The following is a 15,364-nucleotide window of genomic DNA, read 5'->3' as shown; positions in this document are numbered from 1 at the left end:
ATCAGAATCCCCAATTAAATCATCAGGTGCAGGCATAATCAAAGGCTGATCCACAACAGATAAACAAATCAAATGAAATAAAATCAAGCAAGCAGGCAGGCAATTCTGTTACAAAGAAGTATTTGTTTTGTAATCCTAGTAAAAGAAAATTGTTCCAGATGTCTTAAATAAGCTTTTTCTCGTGTTTACATAAAACCCATAACTCTTCCTCATGTTAGTTCTGCTTCTTCATTGCAACCATTAATCCACAAAGAGGACCACCCTAAAGACTGGTGTCGGGAGATGTGTCGCTGGCCCTAACAGCCATGGGAACCTGTTGTGAACACCAGTGCTCCATGCCACATCAGTATGTAGTCCACCTGTCATTTTATTCCCTGTCACCCCACACCTGATCATCTCCAAGATGAAGAGATTTACTTTAGTCTTTCCTCGTATATCAATCCTTGTCACCCTGTCTGTCCCCTGCTTCCCTGGCACCAGAGTGTGGCTGCCACTAGCTTTCATTACAACATACACACCCAACATTTCATAACTAACCTTCCTCACATCTTGATGTCTCAGGTTTCCAAATTGCAATTGCAGGGGAAAACATAGATAAAAGCTTCTTCCAGTGCCCGTTTCCTACTATGAATGCTGGAAAAAGAAAAGCAAAACTGCAGTTTAGGTCCTCTGATTATGGAGGTCTCTAAATACAATCAAGTACACAGATACACAGAAAAAAATAAGACAGAAGACAGATAGAGGGAAATGTCAAGCTGTGCATAATGCTTTGGGCCTTCTTAAATATGGCATGGCTAAGAGCCTCAGCATATCTTAGGCTATTTCTGACTGTCACAGAACCTGAAATCCACCTCACTATGCTCCCTTTCAGCTTTTTAGGATTTTGAGACCCACCCACCATGAGCCCCCTCTTTTCTTAAGTAGACATTACAGGTATTATGTTTCTTCTTGCATTTAACTTGATTTCTAAACAGGGGAAGCATACCACAATATTTATTTATTTATTTGTTTATTTTATTTGCAGCATTTCTACCCCGCCTTTCTCACCTGAGGGAACTCAAGGTGGCTTACAAAATCTGGCAAAATTCAATGCCAATAACAAAATTCAATAAAATAAAGCATAACACATTTAAAATAGTTAAGCTTTACTTACTAAAAACAGTATACAAGCTTAAAACATAAATACTTAAATCCATTTGTATTGCATTTCTGTACTGCTTTTCTCGCCCCTGGGGGGACTCAAAGTAGTTTACAATATAACAAATGGCAAAATTCAATGCCTATACAAACATACGATAGTCTATGTACAAAGAAAATGTGTCCAAATGACATATATTATTACAGTTCCCCATACAAAGCTCAATTTGGCCGTACCCGACAAAATGAAAAGGAGCAACAGCTCTAACACAAAAGTTATTCAAGTCTGGTATTGGTTCTAATGTATATAGGCTTCAGGGATACATAGTCAATGAAAATATCTTCCAAACAATTTAAACAGATGGTTGGTCATGTTGCTGTATACTGGAATGAAGAAAATAATGATGGAGCACTGCTCTCAAAAAAGTCTTCAAAAGTAAAGTCCAAATAAAGTCCCAAGTCTACAGGGGTCCTTCTTCAGGAGTTGTTAAACTCAGCAACAATGACTTTCTATCTAAAACAAAACATAGAGTAACAAGTATTTTACCAGCAGTATTAACAGAAGTAAAGGTAACCCATATAACAGTATTATACTTACATAGTGCCTAATTGCTTTCACTGAGTGACTCTGCTTGTGGTGATTTCAACTGCGAGTGATTCTGGAGGTTCATTTAAAGGTTTTTAAAGAGTACTTGATAATTTAAAGGAAACAGTTAAAATTAAGTGATTCATTAAGTCCCTGAGGGGAAAAGGTTTTAAACTTAAAGATCCAGTACATTTCCCTTTGGGATAATAGTTTTTCCAAGTCCATGTAAGGTTTTTGAGAGATGCATTCCAGAGCACAAAATTTAAATGAGGTAGATGAATGCTTGTATTGGGTGAAGTGTGAATATAAAAGAGATTCTGTAGATAAATCCAGAATCAAAAATTTATCGCAGTTGAAATCACCACAAGCAGAGTCACTCAGTGAAAGCAATTAGGCACTATGTAAGTATAATACTGTTATATGGGTTACCTTTACTTCTGTTAATACTGCTGGTAAAATACTTGTTACTCTATGTTTTGTTTTAGATAGAAAGTCATTGTTGCTGAGTTTAACAACTCCTGAAGAAGGGGATTTTCTCCCTGAAACAGGGTCAAAAATACCCGGGACCCCTGTAGACTTGGGACTTTATTTGGACTTTACTTTCGAAGACTTTTTTGAGAGCGGTGCTCCATCATTATTTTCTTCATTCCAGTATACAGCAACACGACCAACCATCTGTTTAAATTGTTTGGAAGATATTTTCATTGACTACGTGTCCCTGAAGCCTATATACATTGGAACCAGGGCCGGTCGGAGATAAATTTAAATATTAAGCGGGGGCGCTGTAAAGCGCCCCCCGCCGGCCCCGCCTCCTGAGCCCTGGCCCCGCCTCCCACGCTGCGTGGGAGGTGGGCCCAGGGCACGCTGGGTGGGAGGCGGGGCCAGGGTTGGCCCCGCCTCCCATGTTATTCGCCCTGGCCCCGCCTCCCACGCAGCGTGGGAGGCGCGGCCAGGGTTGGAAAGAGGGAGGCTTTGCCGCCCGGGGAGGGGAGGAGGGGATCCCTCCTCCCCTCCCCGGGCGGCGAAAGAGGGAGGCTTTGCCGCCCGGGGAGAGGAGGAGGGGATCCCTCCTCCCCTCCCTGGGCGGCAAAAGAGGGAGCCACAAGGCCAGGGCGCACTGTTCGGGCGGCGGGGCACCGTCAGAGCGGTGCCCTGCCTCCCGCCCAGCCTGACAGCGCCCCCCGGGACCTGCGCCCGAGGCGGCGGCGTCACGTGGCCTCAATGGTGGGGCCGGCCCTGATTGGAACCAATACCAGACTTGAATAACTTTTGTGTTAGAGCTGTTGCTCCTTTTCATTTTGTCGGGTACAGCCAAATTAAGCTTTGTACGGGGAACTGTAATAATATATGTCATTTGGACACATTTTCTTTGTACATAGACTATTGTATGTTTGTATAGATACTTTACAAGTATTCTGGGATTTTGTATAGTAAAATTCAATGCCTCACAAATATAAAAATACATCACATATCTAAATAGCATATGATTGTAAATTAAAACCTCTAAAACTATAAAACATTGGACATAGACATTGACATAGGATTATGTCATAATAATGTTATGATGTAATACAATGTAATAATAATTATAATTCACTATTATAATTGTATATTTATATTACATGCAATATTACTAATAATATTGCAATGTAGTCATATAATAAAATATTTTGTATGTATATATACTTGTAAACCGCCCTGAGTCCCCTTCGGGCTGAGAAGGGCGGGATATAAATGTCGCTAATGAATAAATAAATAATAAGACATAAAACATTAAAAATTGCATCAATCCCGAGGTTATCATTTCTCAGCTTCGTTGCCGCCGTCACTCACTGAATGCTTGCTTGAATAGCCAGATTTTAAGTTGTTTTCTAAATGCCAGGAGGGAGGGGGCCAATCTAATTTCACTGGAAATGGAATTTCACAGCTGAGAAAGAAGGCCCTGTCTCTCGTTCCCAACAGTTGCACTTGCGAAGGCAGTGGGACCAAGAGCAGAACCTCCCCAGCCGATCTTAATATTTTAACTGGCTCATATAGGGAGATGTGTTTGGACAGCTAAGATGGACCAGAGCTGTTTAGGGATTTATAGGCCAAAGTCAGCAATTTGAATTGTGCTTGGTAGCAGACTGGCAGCCAGTGGAGCTGACACAACTGATTTAACACGAGCCTTCCCAATTAATCCTTTGTTGTCCTTGTTTAAGTTATGAACCCAAGACTGTGATTACTAAAAGTCAATACGGATTTCTCAAAAACAAGTCATGTTATATTAATCTTATCCTTTTTTTGATAGAGTTACAAGTTTGGTAGATTCAGGGAATGCTGTGGATGTAGCATATCTTGATTTCAATGAGGCATTTGACAAGGTTCCCCACAATCTTCTTGCCAACAAACTAGTAAAATGTGGGGTAGATAATAGTATTGTTAGATGGATTAGTACTAAGCGACCAAATTCAAAGAGTGCTCACCAATGACTAGTGGGGTACCACAGGGTTCCTTCCTAGGCCCAGTGCTGTTCAACATCTTTATTAATGACTTGGATGAATGTTTCAAGGACATGCTTATCAAGTTTGAAGATGGCACCAAATTCGGAGGGATCGCTACTACTCCAGAGGACATGATCAGAATTCAAAATGACAGATTAGAGAGCTGAGCCAAAACTAAGGAAATGAATTTCAGCAAGGAGAAATGTAGGATACTTCACTTAGGCAGAAAAAAATGAAATGTACAATTACAGGATTGGTGATGTCTGGCTCAACAACAGTTCACATAAAAGAGATCTTGGAGTCTTCATGGACGACAAGTTGAACATGAGCCAAGAGTGTGATGCAGCAGCTAAAAAAGCCAATTGGATTTTGGGCTGCACCAATAAGATTATAGTGTCTAGATTGAGGGAAGCAACGGTATTCCTCTATTCTGCTTTGGTCAGACATCACCTGGAATGCTGTGTCCAACTCTGGGCACCACAATTTAAGAATTATATTGACAAGCTGGAAGGTGTCCAGAGGAGAGCGACTAAAATGATCAAAGGTTTGGAACCATGCCCTATGAAGAGCGTCTTAAAGAACTGGTTGAGAAGGTTGAGAAGAGACATGATCACCATGTTTAAATATCTGAAATGATATCATAAAGAAGAGGAAGCTGGCTTGGACTTGGAGCCATGGTTTCAAATGACAGGAAACGAGATTCCACCTGGACATTAGGAAGAACTTCCTGACCATAAGATCTGTTCAATAGTGGAGCTCTCTGCCTCAGAGTGTACTGGAGGCCACTTCCTTGGAGGCTTTTAAACAGTGGCTGGATGGCCCTCTGTCAATGGTGCTTTGATTGTGCTTTACCTGCATGGCAGGTGGTTGGATTAGATGGCCTATGTGGTCTCCTTCAACTCTATTATTCTATGATTTTATTATTCTAAGACACCATGTCAGGTGTGAGTGTGAGGACTGGGGATGGGAAGAATTGCAGAAAGGTATGTGCATTCATTGTTGGAATATATTCAAGATTAAATTGAAGAAAAGTGCACTGTACTTTATAACAATAGCACTTAGCATGGGTATGGCCCTTCATATCTTCTGCAATCTTTATAACAATTCTGTCAAATAATTTTATATAGTTAACAGCATTTTGTAGATGTGAGATCTGAGTCCAAAAAAAGCAGTCTACCCAAATCCAGTTAAGGACTTGGGATCCGGATTGTTCTGAAGAAGATGCAGAATAAGTTGTTATAAAACCCCCCTCAAAAGGAATGACTGTTAAAAGCAAAAGAGTGCACGCTGACATTCAAGGGCAGGCAGTCAGATTAATTCCAGGAAACCATGGCAGAATGTCCTTTCATGGTCTCAGAAAAAAAGCGCTGTTCTTTTAATTAAATACCTATTTTCTATGATTTCTAGATAGACTGGCTTTCTTTATCTGGCAAATTCCAGAGGATCTTGACTGATTAAATAAATTCAGTGCTTGTTGCCCAGAAGCATAGGCACCTAGTAATATCATCGACAGGTATTATTGTGCTGCTGCATCACCAGCCAACTCACCTGCACATAACACATAGTGAGAGCTGCCATGCACACCAGTTCTCACATATCAATAATCATGCCGCTTTGCTTGGTTGTGTCTCTTTGTTTACTTCTGTATGGGACTGAGTTATGAAAAACACAAGAGAATACAATTGCTTTATAACTATATATGGAGCTATTTTATTACAAAGCAAGCAGTAAAGTTTCCATCACCAATTCTGCTCCCACTTATTTAACCAACCCCCCTAGCTGGCAGTTCTTCTGAAGGATTCATGTAGTATTTAAAGGGCTATTAAAAACAGTGTGAGTATTCTATCTGGTTTTACAGTCCTATAATTCCATGTTGTGTGGGGGAGAGGGCTCGTGATTGGAGAAAATATCAGAGGGGGATAGGAAGGGTAAGCAAGGGGCCACAAAGAGGCCATGGCTTGTGAGGAGCTATGGAGGAGGCTGGCTCAAAGGCTTAATAGGAAGGGGGTGGTCTCACTGCTTTCCAGCTTGTGCCTGCTTTCTGCAGCTCTCCATCACTTCCACCTCCCGCACATTGTTGGGATGAGACAATCCCCATCTGGAAATACCTTCCCTTTTAGAGTCAGAGAAGAAGGCGCAGTCTGTTGCAGGGGGATGAGCACAACCTTGCCCTCTCCTTGGAGGTGCTCCAGTTGAATGAGAGGGGAGGAAGGAAGGGAGATCAAGGATACGAGGAGGCAATTAGAAGAAGGGGAGCTCATTGCCTTCTGGGTCCCACGCAAGGAGAGGGGAGAGACAGAATGTGTGTACAGAGGGCAGGCCGATGCACAGTAACTTCACTCCCATTTGCATAGGCTTCTCAATGGCAACTTGCGAGATGATTGGAAAACATTGGTAAAGCATTGTTGCACTGCTTGGAAAAGTTAACTTTTTTGCACTACATGTCCCACTCCCCATGTTGGCTGGAGGATGCTGGAAGCTGTAATCCAAAAGGTCAGTTGCCCAAGCATTGTGCCTTGCTCATGGTACACCTTTGCCCCTCATTCTTACTTCTGCTTCTTGCTTTTGTTGGACAAGGCCATCGAGGAGAACCCACAGAGTGAGGAGCCCTGGGGCTGATTTGACAAAGCTGTTGCCATGAGATGCAACAAGTTCCTCCAGGTTTTATGCTCAACAACCACCTGTCTTAGAAGTAGCTTTGTTGCATAGCATAAACACACACACAAGTACTAAGATTTGGATCAGGAGTCCCCAAACTTTTTAAACAGGGGGCCAGTTCACGATCCTTCGGATCATTGGAGGGCCGGACTATAGTTGCCCACCGAGCAATAAATAATAATAATAATAATAATAATAATAATAACAACAACAACAACAACAACAATAATAAGAGGGTTGGAAGAGACCCTTTGGGCCATTGAGTCCAATCCCCCTTTGCCTCTGTGCACCATAAGCACAAGCAAAGCATCCCTGACAGATGGCCACCCAGCCTCAATGTTAATAATAATAATAATAATAATAATAATAATAATAATAATAATAATAATAATAAGGGTTGTAAGAGAAGAAGAGACCCCTTGGGTCATTTAGCCCAACCCCCTTCTGCCCTTGTGCCGTGGGGGCCGGATAAATGGCTTCAATGGGCCGCATCCGGCCCCCGGGCCTTAGTTTGGGGACCCCTGATTTGGATAATGATGAATAGCCAAGGGGCAAAAACCACAACCAGCTTGTACTTTCCGACAAGCTCTGCTTGCTCTTCTAAATCCTTCCAGTTTTTGCCATGAGACCCAACAGTAAGAGTTTCTTGCAGCCTTCATTGGCCTTTCACACTATGTTCTGGGGTATCTTAGAAACCTGTCAGGTGGTCTGCAGTCAGAACAGCAGTAATAGTAAGTCAGGTTCCTTACAAAACATATCACTTTCCATTGCGGGTCTTACTCTGCAGCATGTATTTACTAAGCAGGGAGGGGAAGATGTGGAAGGCACATGGTCCACAAATCTTAGTGTAAACTCTTAGTCTAGTCATGTCCAACTCTGGGGGTTGGTGCTCATCTCCATTTCTAAGCCAAAGAGCAGACATTGTCCATAGACCCCTTCAAGGTTATGTGGCCGGCATGACTGCATGGAGCACTGTAACCTTCCCACCTAGCAGTGCTTATTGATGTACTCACATTTGAATGTTTTCGAACTGCTAGGTTGGCAGAAGCTGGCACTAACGGTGGGAGTTCACCCAGCTCCCTGGATTTGAACCACGGACTTTTTGGTCAGCCAGTTCAGCAGCTCAGTTTAGCCCGCTGAGCTACCAGGGACTCCTCTCAGTGTAAACACATGTATTTATTTAGTAATGAATATGACCATGGTACTTAGTTAAAGTGTTCCCTCAACATTTCACAACAGAACTACTATCACCATTTATGCTATCAAATATTGTATATGCTATTGCCTGACATAAAGATAAACTTAGGCCAGTCTTCAACAGTCTATAACAGGGGTCCCCAAACTAAGGCCCGGGGGCCGGATGCGGCCCTCCAAGGTCATTTACCTGGCCCCCACCCTCAGTTTTATAATATAATATATTGTATCTATATATATAAAAGAGTGATGGCATCACGGCAGCGGACAAAACAACAAAAGTAAACACCCCACAACCTCGAAAATTGACATCACAACCCCTCATCCATGCCTCTAGGTTGATACAACAAAAAGAAAAGAAAAATAAATTCCTAATTAGAGGGAGAGGAATAATAGTTTTTATCCAATTGCTGCCAGTTACAAGGCTAAGCTCTGCCCACTTGGTCTCCTAGCAACCCACTCAGCCCAGTGTTAATAAAATAATGATAAAAAATAAATACAAATAATACAATAAAAAATTATAAAAAACACTAAAATAATTAATACAATAAAATACTATAACAAAATGACTAAAAATAATACAACAAAATAATAAAATATAATAAATAAAAAAGATAAGTGACAATAAAATTAATTTTAAAAAATACAAATAACGTCAAATAAAAATTCCACAACAAGTTTTAACCGATACCACCACCACTTTGCCACAGCAACGCGTGGCCGGGCACAGCTAGTATACATATAATATTGATAATAATATTATAATGTAATACAATATAACACTAATAATAATACCATATAATAATATTAATTATATGTTCTATATTACATATAATATTACTAATAATATTACAGTATAGTGGTATAGTTCAATATAGTAATATATAATGCTAATATGGTGCTATGCTAATAATATAATATATTGTATACACATATAATTTGTAAGCCACTCTGAGTCCCCTTTGGGGTCAGAAGGGTGTGATACAAATGTAGTAAATAAATGCAGTAAATAAATAAATAAATAATAAATACATAAATTTTAGACTTGGGCTCGCCCGAAGTTTGAAATAACTTGAAGGCACACAACAACAACAACAACAACAACAACAACCCTAATTAACTTGACTATCTCATTGGCCAGAAGCAGGAGCACACTTCCCATTGAAATCCTGATCAATGTATGTTGGTTAAAATTGTTTGTATTTTTAAATATTGTATTGTTCTTTCATTGTTCTTGTTGTTGTTTTTGCACTACAAATAAGACATGTGCAGTGTGCATCGGAATTTGTATTTTGTCTGAAAGGATTGTGGACCGGCCCTCGGCTTAAAAAGTTTGAGGACCCCTGGTCTATAATATTATTGTCGTCATTGATGTAGTGACTGTTACAGTGGAGGTAGTATTTTCTCCACAATGGTGGTTTTGACATTTCAAGTTTAATTATTCATGGATTTGATAAAAAATGTTCATTCTAGGAATCTCTAGATCCTTTAATGGGATTTTGTGTTGATCTTCAAGTGGAGGTTGACCATAGACTCATGCTGGATGACCTAGGAATTCCTAGAAAGCACTGTTCCATCAAGCAATTTCTTTATTTGTGTTTTTTAAACTCTCATGAGGATGCTGTGCCCCTAACTCCAGTGAATGTGGGAGACTGGCTGTATTTTCAACAGTAGTAATAGTTCCATTGCCAACCAAGAGATTTCACATGTGTAAAGCAAAATTACTGTTATAGTGCAGCCCATGGTTATGGTTGATACCAATATAAATGGAAAAGTGGATCATGGGAACTTTAGGCCTGTGAGTCAACATGAGATTTTAAGTCCTGAAAATGATCAGTCTGTGTCTCCAGCCGTTAGTGAAGGTCACATTCCAGAGAGGAGAGGAGTTGTTCTCTAGGGAAACAAGTTCAGAGGATGAAATCCCAGGTGGAGATAATAATGAGTTGCAAGATAATTGAGTTGGTTGATAGGAGACTCAGTTTTTGTAAACTTCGTGCTGCTCAACAGAATCTTCGAAGGTCACAGTGCTTGTTACAGAAGAGACTAATACCAGGAAGTCATGGGAAAAGGCATGATTTTATGTGTATATTAGAGAGCCGGGGGGGGGGGGGGGGTCTAGCCAGTGTGGTCAATGTTGGTAATTGAGGCAACAGCTTGCCAAGTGTCAGTCAAGTCTGCTGAGGGACTTTTAGTTCCTTGTCTTTGTTCATGTTTCATGCTTCCAAGTTTGAAGGATTGCTCTTGGATTTTTGTATTGGATTTTATGCTGCCTTGTACTTCCTGGTTTTCTTGTATTCCTGTGTTGAATATCCTGTTGCTTTGAGATGTTGGATTACTCTTGAACCTCACAGACTATTTTATACATATAGACTTTGAAGTTTTTACTATTTTTGTTGATGTGCTTTTTATATAATCTTCAATAAACTGCTTTGCTGATTTAAGTGTGGTGGTTAAGCGCAGAGGTGTTTCTTGGCCTGGAGTGCAGCAATTACTTGTTGGGTCAGGATTTCTCAACAGTCACATGTTCTTGGGATGCCGGAAATTTGAAGTTTTTCGAAGTGCTTTAGATACCAAGGGATACCTGGCAATTTTGCTAACTACGGGTGTTTCGAGTCAAGAATCAGGAATCTCACAAGGTTGAAGACAAACGACAGAGATTTTATTCAATTTGCATAAAAGGGTACAAGTGGAAAAGCATAATCATAAGAAGACATTTTTATACACAAATGTTCTCATGGATCAACATTTCTACATTTTGAAACTCCCTCCCTTCTCCCTGATTAGCCAGTGCTGAGTAGCCAGCCAGTTTTTTCCAGGTCTCTGATTGGTCAGGAGGCGGGTCCAGCTGGCGCACGCCCTGATTGGAGGATGCAGCAGGTATGTAACTGGGGATCTCCTCCCAGCTGGGTAGGGAGGCCCCAGGGCTTCCAATGGGCTGGTGTAAAGGTCCTGTGCTCCAACTGTATTGCTGTGGGTTTACTTTTCTCTTGAAAAAATATGGCAAGACGCACAGAGGCTGAAGATACCATACATCTTTGTCATATATCACTCAAAACCTCTGGTGCCTGGTGCTTGCCCTTTCCCACATACTAGAGTCCACCTTCTCACACCTCAGGGCAATTGATCTTTATGGCCGGTTCATGTGTCTCCCTTTCAGCCATTGGCCGTGTGCTTTGAGTTAATACCAGGGAGCTCATAGATGCATGGCATGAATGATTACGACATCATGCCCCCTCGAAACCCCATTCCTCCCTCTTTGTGGTTTGGAGGTATCTGTGGGTATTTTGTGTGAAACTCTTGATGAGTGCCAGTGCATCTATGTCAGATTCCTTTACCCACTGAGATTCACTGCGGGGGGAATGTTTCCACCTCACAAAATACTGTAGGGCGTCTTTCCAAACCCTGGAGTCTAAGATTTCTGCCACCTCATAATGTTGGTTGCCCCCTATCATGATGGGTAGGGGTTTGACTTGGTGCCATTAGCTGTCATCAGGGTCTGGCTTGAGCAGGCTAAAATGAAATACTTGATGTATCATTCTGTATGTCTTTGGGAGTTCTAGTACTGCAGTCACTTCATTGACCAGTCTTTTAACTTTAAAGGGTCCAATGTACATGGGTGCCAATTTCTTGGCTGGATGTCTGCTTTTTAAGTATTTAGTGGAGAGGCATACTTGTCCTGACTTGAGGTCCCAGCCTGGTCTCCTTCGTTTGTCTGCTTGGTTTTTGTAAGCTGTCTTGGCATCATCAAGTGCCTGCGTGATCACTGACCATGCATCTTTGATGTGTGCCAGCTATTTTGCGAAGGGGACCGGGTCAGACTGGATGACTTATGGGGTTGGCAAGGTACACAGATTGTGTCCATAAACTATCTCAAATGGGGAGTGTCCTGTCTGTGCTGGAATGAGTTGCATTATTATAAGCAATTTCTGTGTAAGGCAAATATTTTGACCAATTATCTTGTTGGTAGTTTGTGTAGCAACTCAAGTATTGTTCTAGCACCTGGTTGATCCTCTCTGTTTGCCCGTCAGTCTTGGGGTGGTACGCTGTGCGGAGGGCTTGTCTAGAAACCATAGTCAACCTCAGTTTTTTGGGCTTTCAAAAGCCAGGAAGTCCAAGGATGACATCACCCCTCCCCACCCCCTTCCCAAAAGCCTTAAAAATAAAGGAAAACTTACAGCATCACTATTAGGCCTCTCTGCAGGCTTCCTGGGGTGTACCAACGGTGAGCCAGGAGGCGGGGGGGGGGGGCAAATCACCTCAGCTCCCCCTGCCGCCTGGTGCGTTATTGGTACTTTTTTCCTGGGGTGAAGGACTTAAACCTGCTTCAGAGTAGGTTTAATGTATGTCTGGAAGCATCCTAAGAACACAGGATGTGATCTAGCACTTTAAAAATGCAATGCATTTCAGTTCAGGAATGATATAATTATAAAAGTCTACAGGGACTGAAACAAGTCTAAAGAAAGAAGCCTTACTTTTTCATAAATAGTACATGATTCCCAGAGTTTGTAGGTCAAAGTTTACGACTGGAGACTTTTCAGCATAAGAGCGAGATTTTGAAAGAGCCTTAATAAATTGTTAAATAAATTTTAAAAATTCCAGAAATTTTAAACACTAGGGGGCTCAGTAAAAAGCGAATTACTTTATGCAATCTTTGTTTCTTATCTTTTGGGACCAATGCAGCTTTTAATGTGATCCCCTTGTTTTCTTTAGAGAACATTGTGGTCCCATAGAATATACAGTTTTCCCTCACTTATCGCTGGGATTAGGTTCCAGGACTATCCTCAATAAGTGAAAATCCGCGAAGTAGGGGTGCTATATTTATTTTAATATTTACACATTATTTTAGTAGTTATACACTATTTTAAGTCTTTATTAACCATCGTGTGTTGATAAATCACCTCCTTCTCCTCCCGTTGCCACTTGGGCTCCTTTTCTCTCCCTTTGGCTTCTCCCTCCGCCTTTCCTTAGGCTGTAAATTGTAATTTTTTATGATTTATAATAGTCTTTTAGAGTTTATTGAAAAACCGCAAAACAGTGAATCTGCGAAAAGTGAATTGCGAAGTAGTGAGGGAACACTGTAATGGATGTGATTGTAATTGATGTGATTTGTTTTGGGCACCTTCTATTTGGATTGCCCCTTCTCCATCCAATAATCTCCATCTACTTCTGAGTAGATGGTGCCAAGCTAGGATGAGTGACAATGGCCAGATCTACACTGCCCTATTGCCCAGGATCTGATCCCAGATTATCTGCTTTGAAGTGGATTATATGAGTCTACACTGCCAGAAAATCTGGGATAAGAACATAATCTGGGATGAGATCCTGGGATATAGGGCGGTGTAGATCCAGCCCAAGCAACAACTTTCAGGGCACAGAAAACCCTGCAATGTGGTGCTGATGCTCTATGTTGTTGGCTCCTGAAAGACTGATGATATTGTAATGCCTTTATGCAGCTTTGTGATATTATACACAGTGCAGATGACCACATATCACAAAGAATATTGTAAAACTGGGAAGGCTGCATCAAACGGCAAAAAGTGAAATGATCAGGAGACTGAAGCACTGTCATTACTTACCTACTTACTTAAACTACTGGTATTTTTTTAGGGGTGGTACCCTCCTATGGTGATTCAACAAAGAGGGGGGAAACAATATTGAATTATGTTATAATACAATTTGTGGGAGGAAGTGAATAAGAACATTTTAAAAGTTTATAAAAAGTCTTAGAAACCTATTAGGTTTGTATTGCTGAGGGTTAAATTAATGGCATTGAACCGCATTCTGAGTCTACACTGACCACATCATGCAGATTGAAACTGTGTTATATTGCAATGCGATGGGGCCTATAAGATAGGTGAGATAGGTGAAATTTATACGTGGTATAAAACAGTGTTCCAAATCTTGTTTCCAGATGTGGTTGGAGTACAACTCACATAATCCACAGGCACCATAGACAGCGTTCTGGGATACTGACCATGACCATAATGACTGGGGATTCTGGGAATTGTAACCACACCCCCAATTCTTGGAAACCAAGATTGAAAACACTGAATAAATACAGTAGTGACAATGAATACAGACAGTATTTCCCTTCCAATACAGGAAGCTGGGGTCATTAAATTATGTTGAGTGGAGGTAGATTTAGACCAGGCACTAGTAAATATTCTGCCACATAGCACGTTGAGCTATGGAATTTGCTTGTACTAGAAACGATGTTGCCTAAACATTTATCTAGCTTTAAAAGGGGATTAGACAAATTCGTGGAGATTAAAACTATCAATGGCTACTAGCTAGTCATGCTGGTCGTACACTTAAAGGGAGAGGCAGAATGCCTTTGCATTTTAGCTACCTGGGGAGGAAAGAGGCTATTGCCATCTTGTCCTAAAGGCTTATAGGTGTGTGTGTCTGAGCGTGTGGCCACCATGGGAAAACAAAATACTTGATTTTTTATCTGTTCCAGGGTCCAGGAAAGAGTTAACATGCTTTTCATCACCCCTTCTCCCTACAGGGCTCTGAATAGCAGGCTGACAGCCCTGCATAGCAGCAGGACTATTTAGGTTCAGTAGCTGCCACCTGAGGAATGCAAGGAGGAGGAGATTTGGGGAGTATAGCCTCTGATGTCATTGGCTAGCTCCATTTTGGGCACAGGGATTATAAGCAACTCAATGCAGGCTGAGACTACACTTAGCCCCCTATTTCCATTGAGATTCTGCATCTATGGCTTAATTTTTTTCAGATCCAAAAAGGAAACCTTAGTTTTCACATTGTATATAAGAAACACCATTTTATATATGTTTTTAAGTTTTGTATAATGTATTTTATCAAGTACCATTATTGATTTAAATGTGTTGTTGATTTTATGGATTTTGTTCTGGTCATTGAATTTTGCCAATTTCTGTTAAGCCGCCTTGAGTCCCCTCGGGTGAGAAAGGCGGGGTAGAAATGTTGTAAACAAACAAATAAATAAATGCCATTATATATTAAGGGACTTGAAGATACACAGCTTTTGGTTTCCGTGTGTGTGTTGAAACCAATTCCAAGCAGATATCAAGGTCCACTGCCCATTGCTGGGAGATTGCCAATGTTTTGTTGAAGGCTTTCATAGCCAAAATCACTGGGTTGCTGTGAGTTTTCCAGGCTGTATGGCCATGTTACAGAAGCATTCTTCTGCTTCTGGAACATGGCCAAACAGCTTGGAAAACTCACAGCAACCCAGATTGCCAATGCCTTGGCCCCAAAATAGGATGGGGAGGGGGCGATCCCAATGGGAATAGCCAGACCTGCTCCACCCCAATTCTCATTGTTT

This window comes from Anolis carolinensis, chromosome 1, assembly GCF_035594765.1.
Source record: "Anolis carolinensis isolate JA03-04 chromosome 1, rAnoCar3.1.pri, whole genome shotgun sequence".
NCBI lineage: Eukaryota > Metazoa > Chordata > Lepidosauria > Squamata > Dactyloidae > Anolis > Anolis carolinensis.
This window is presented reverse-complemented; position numbering follows the sequence as displayed.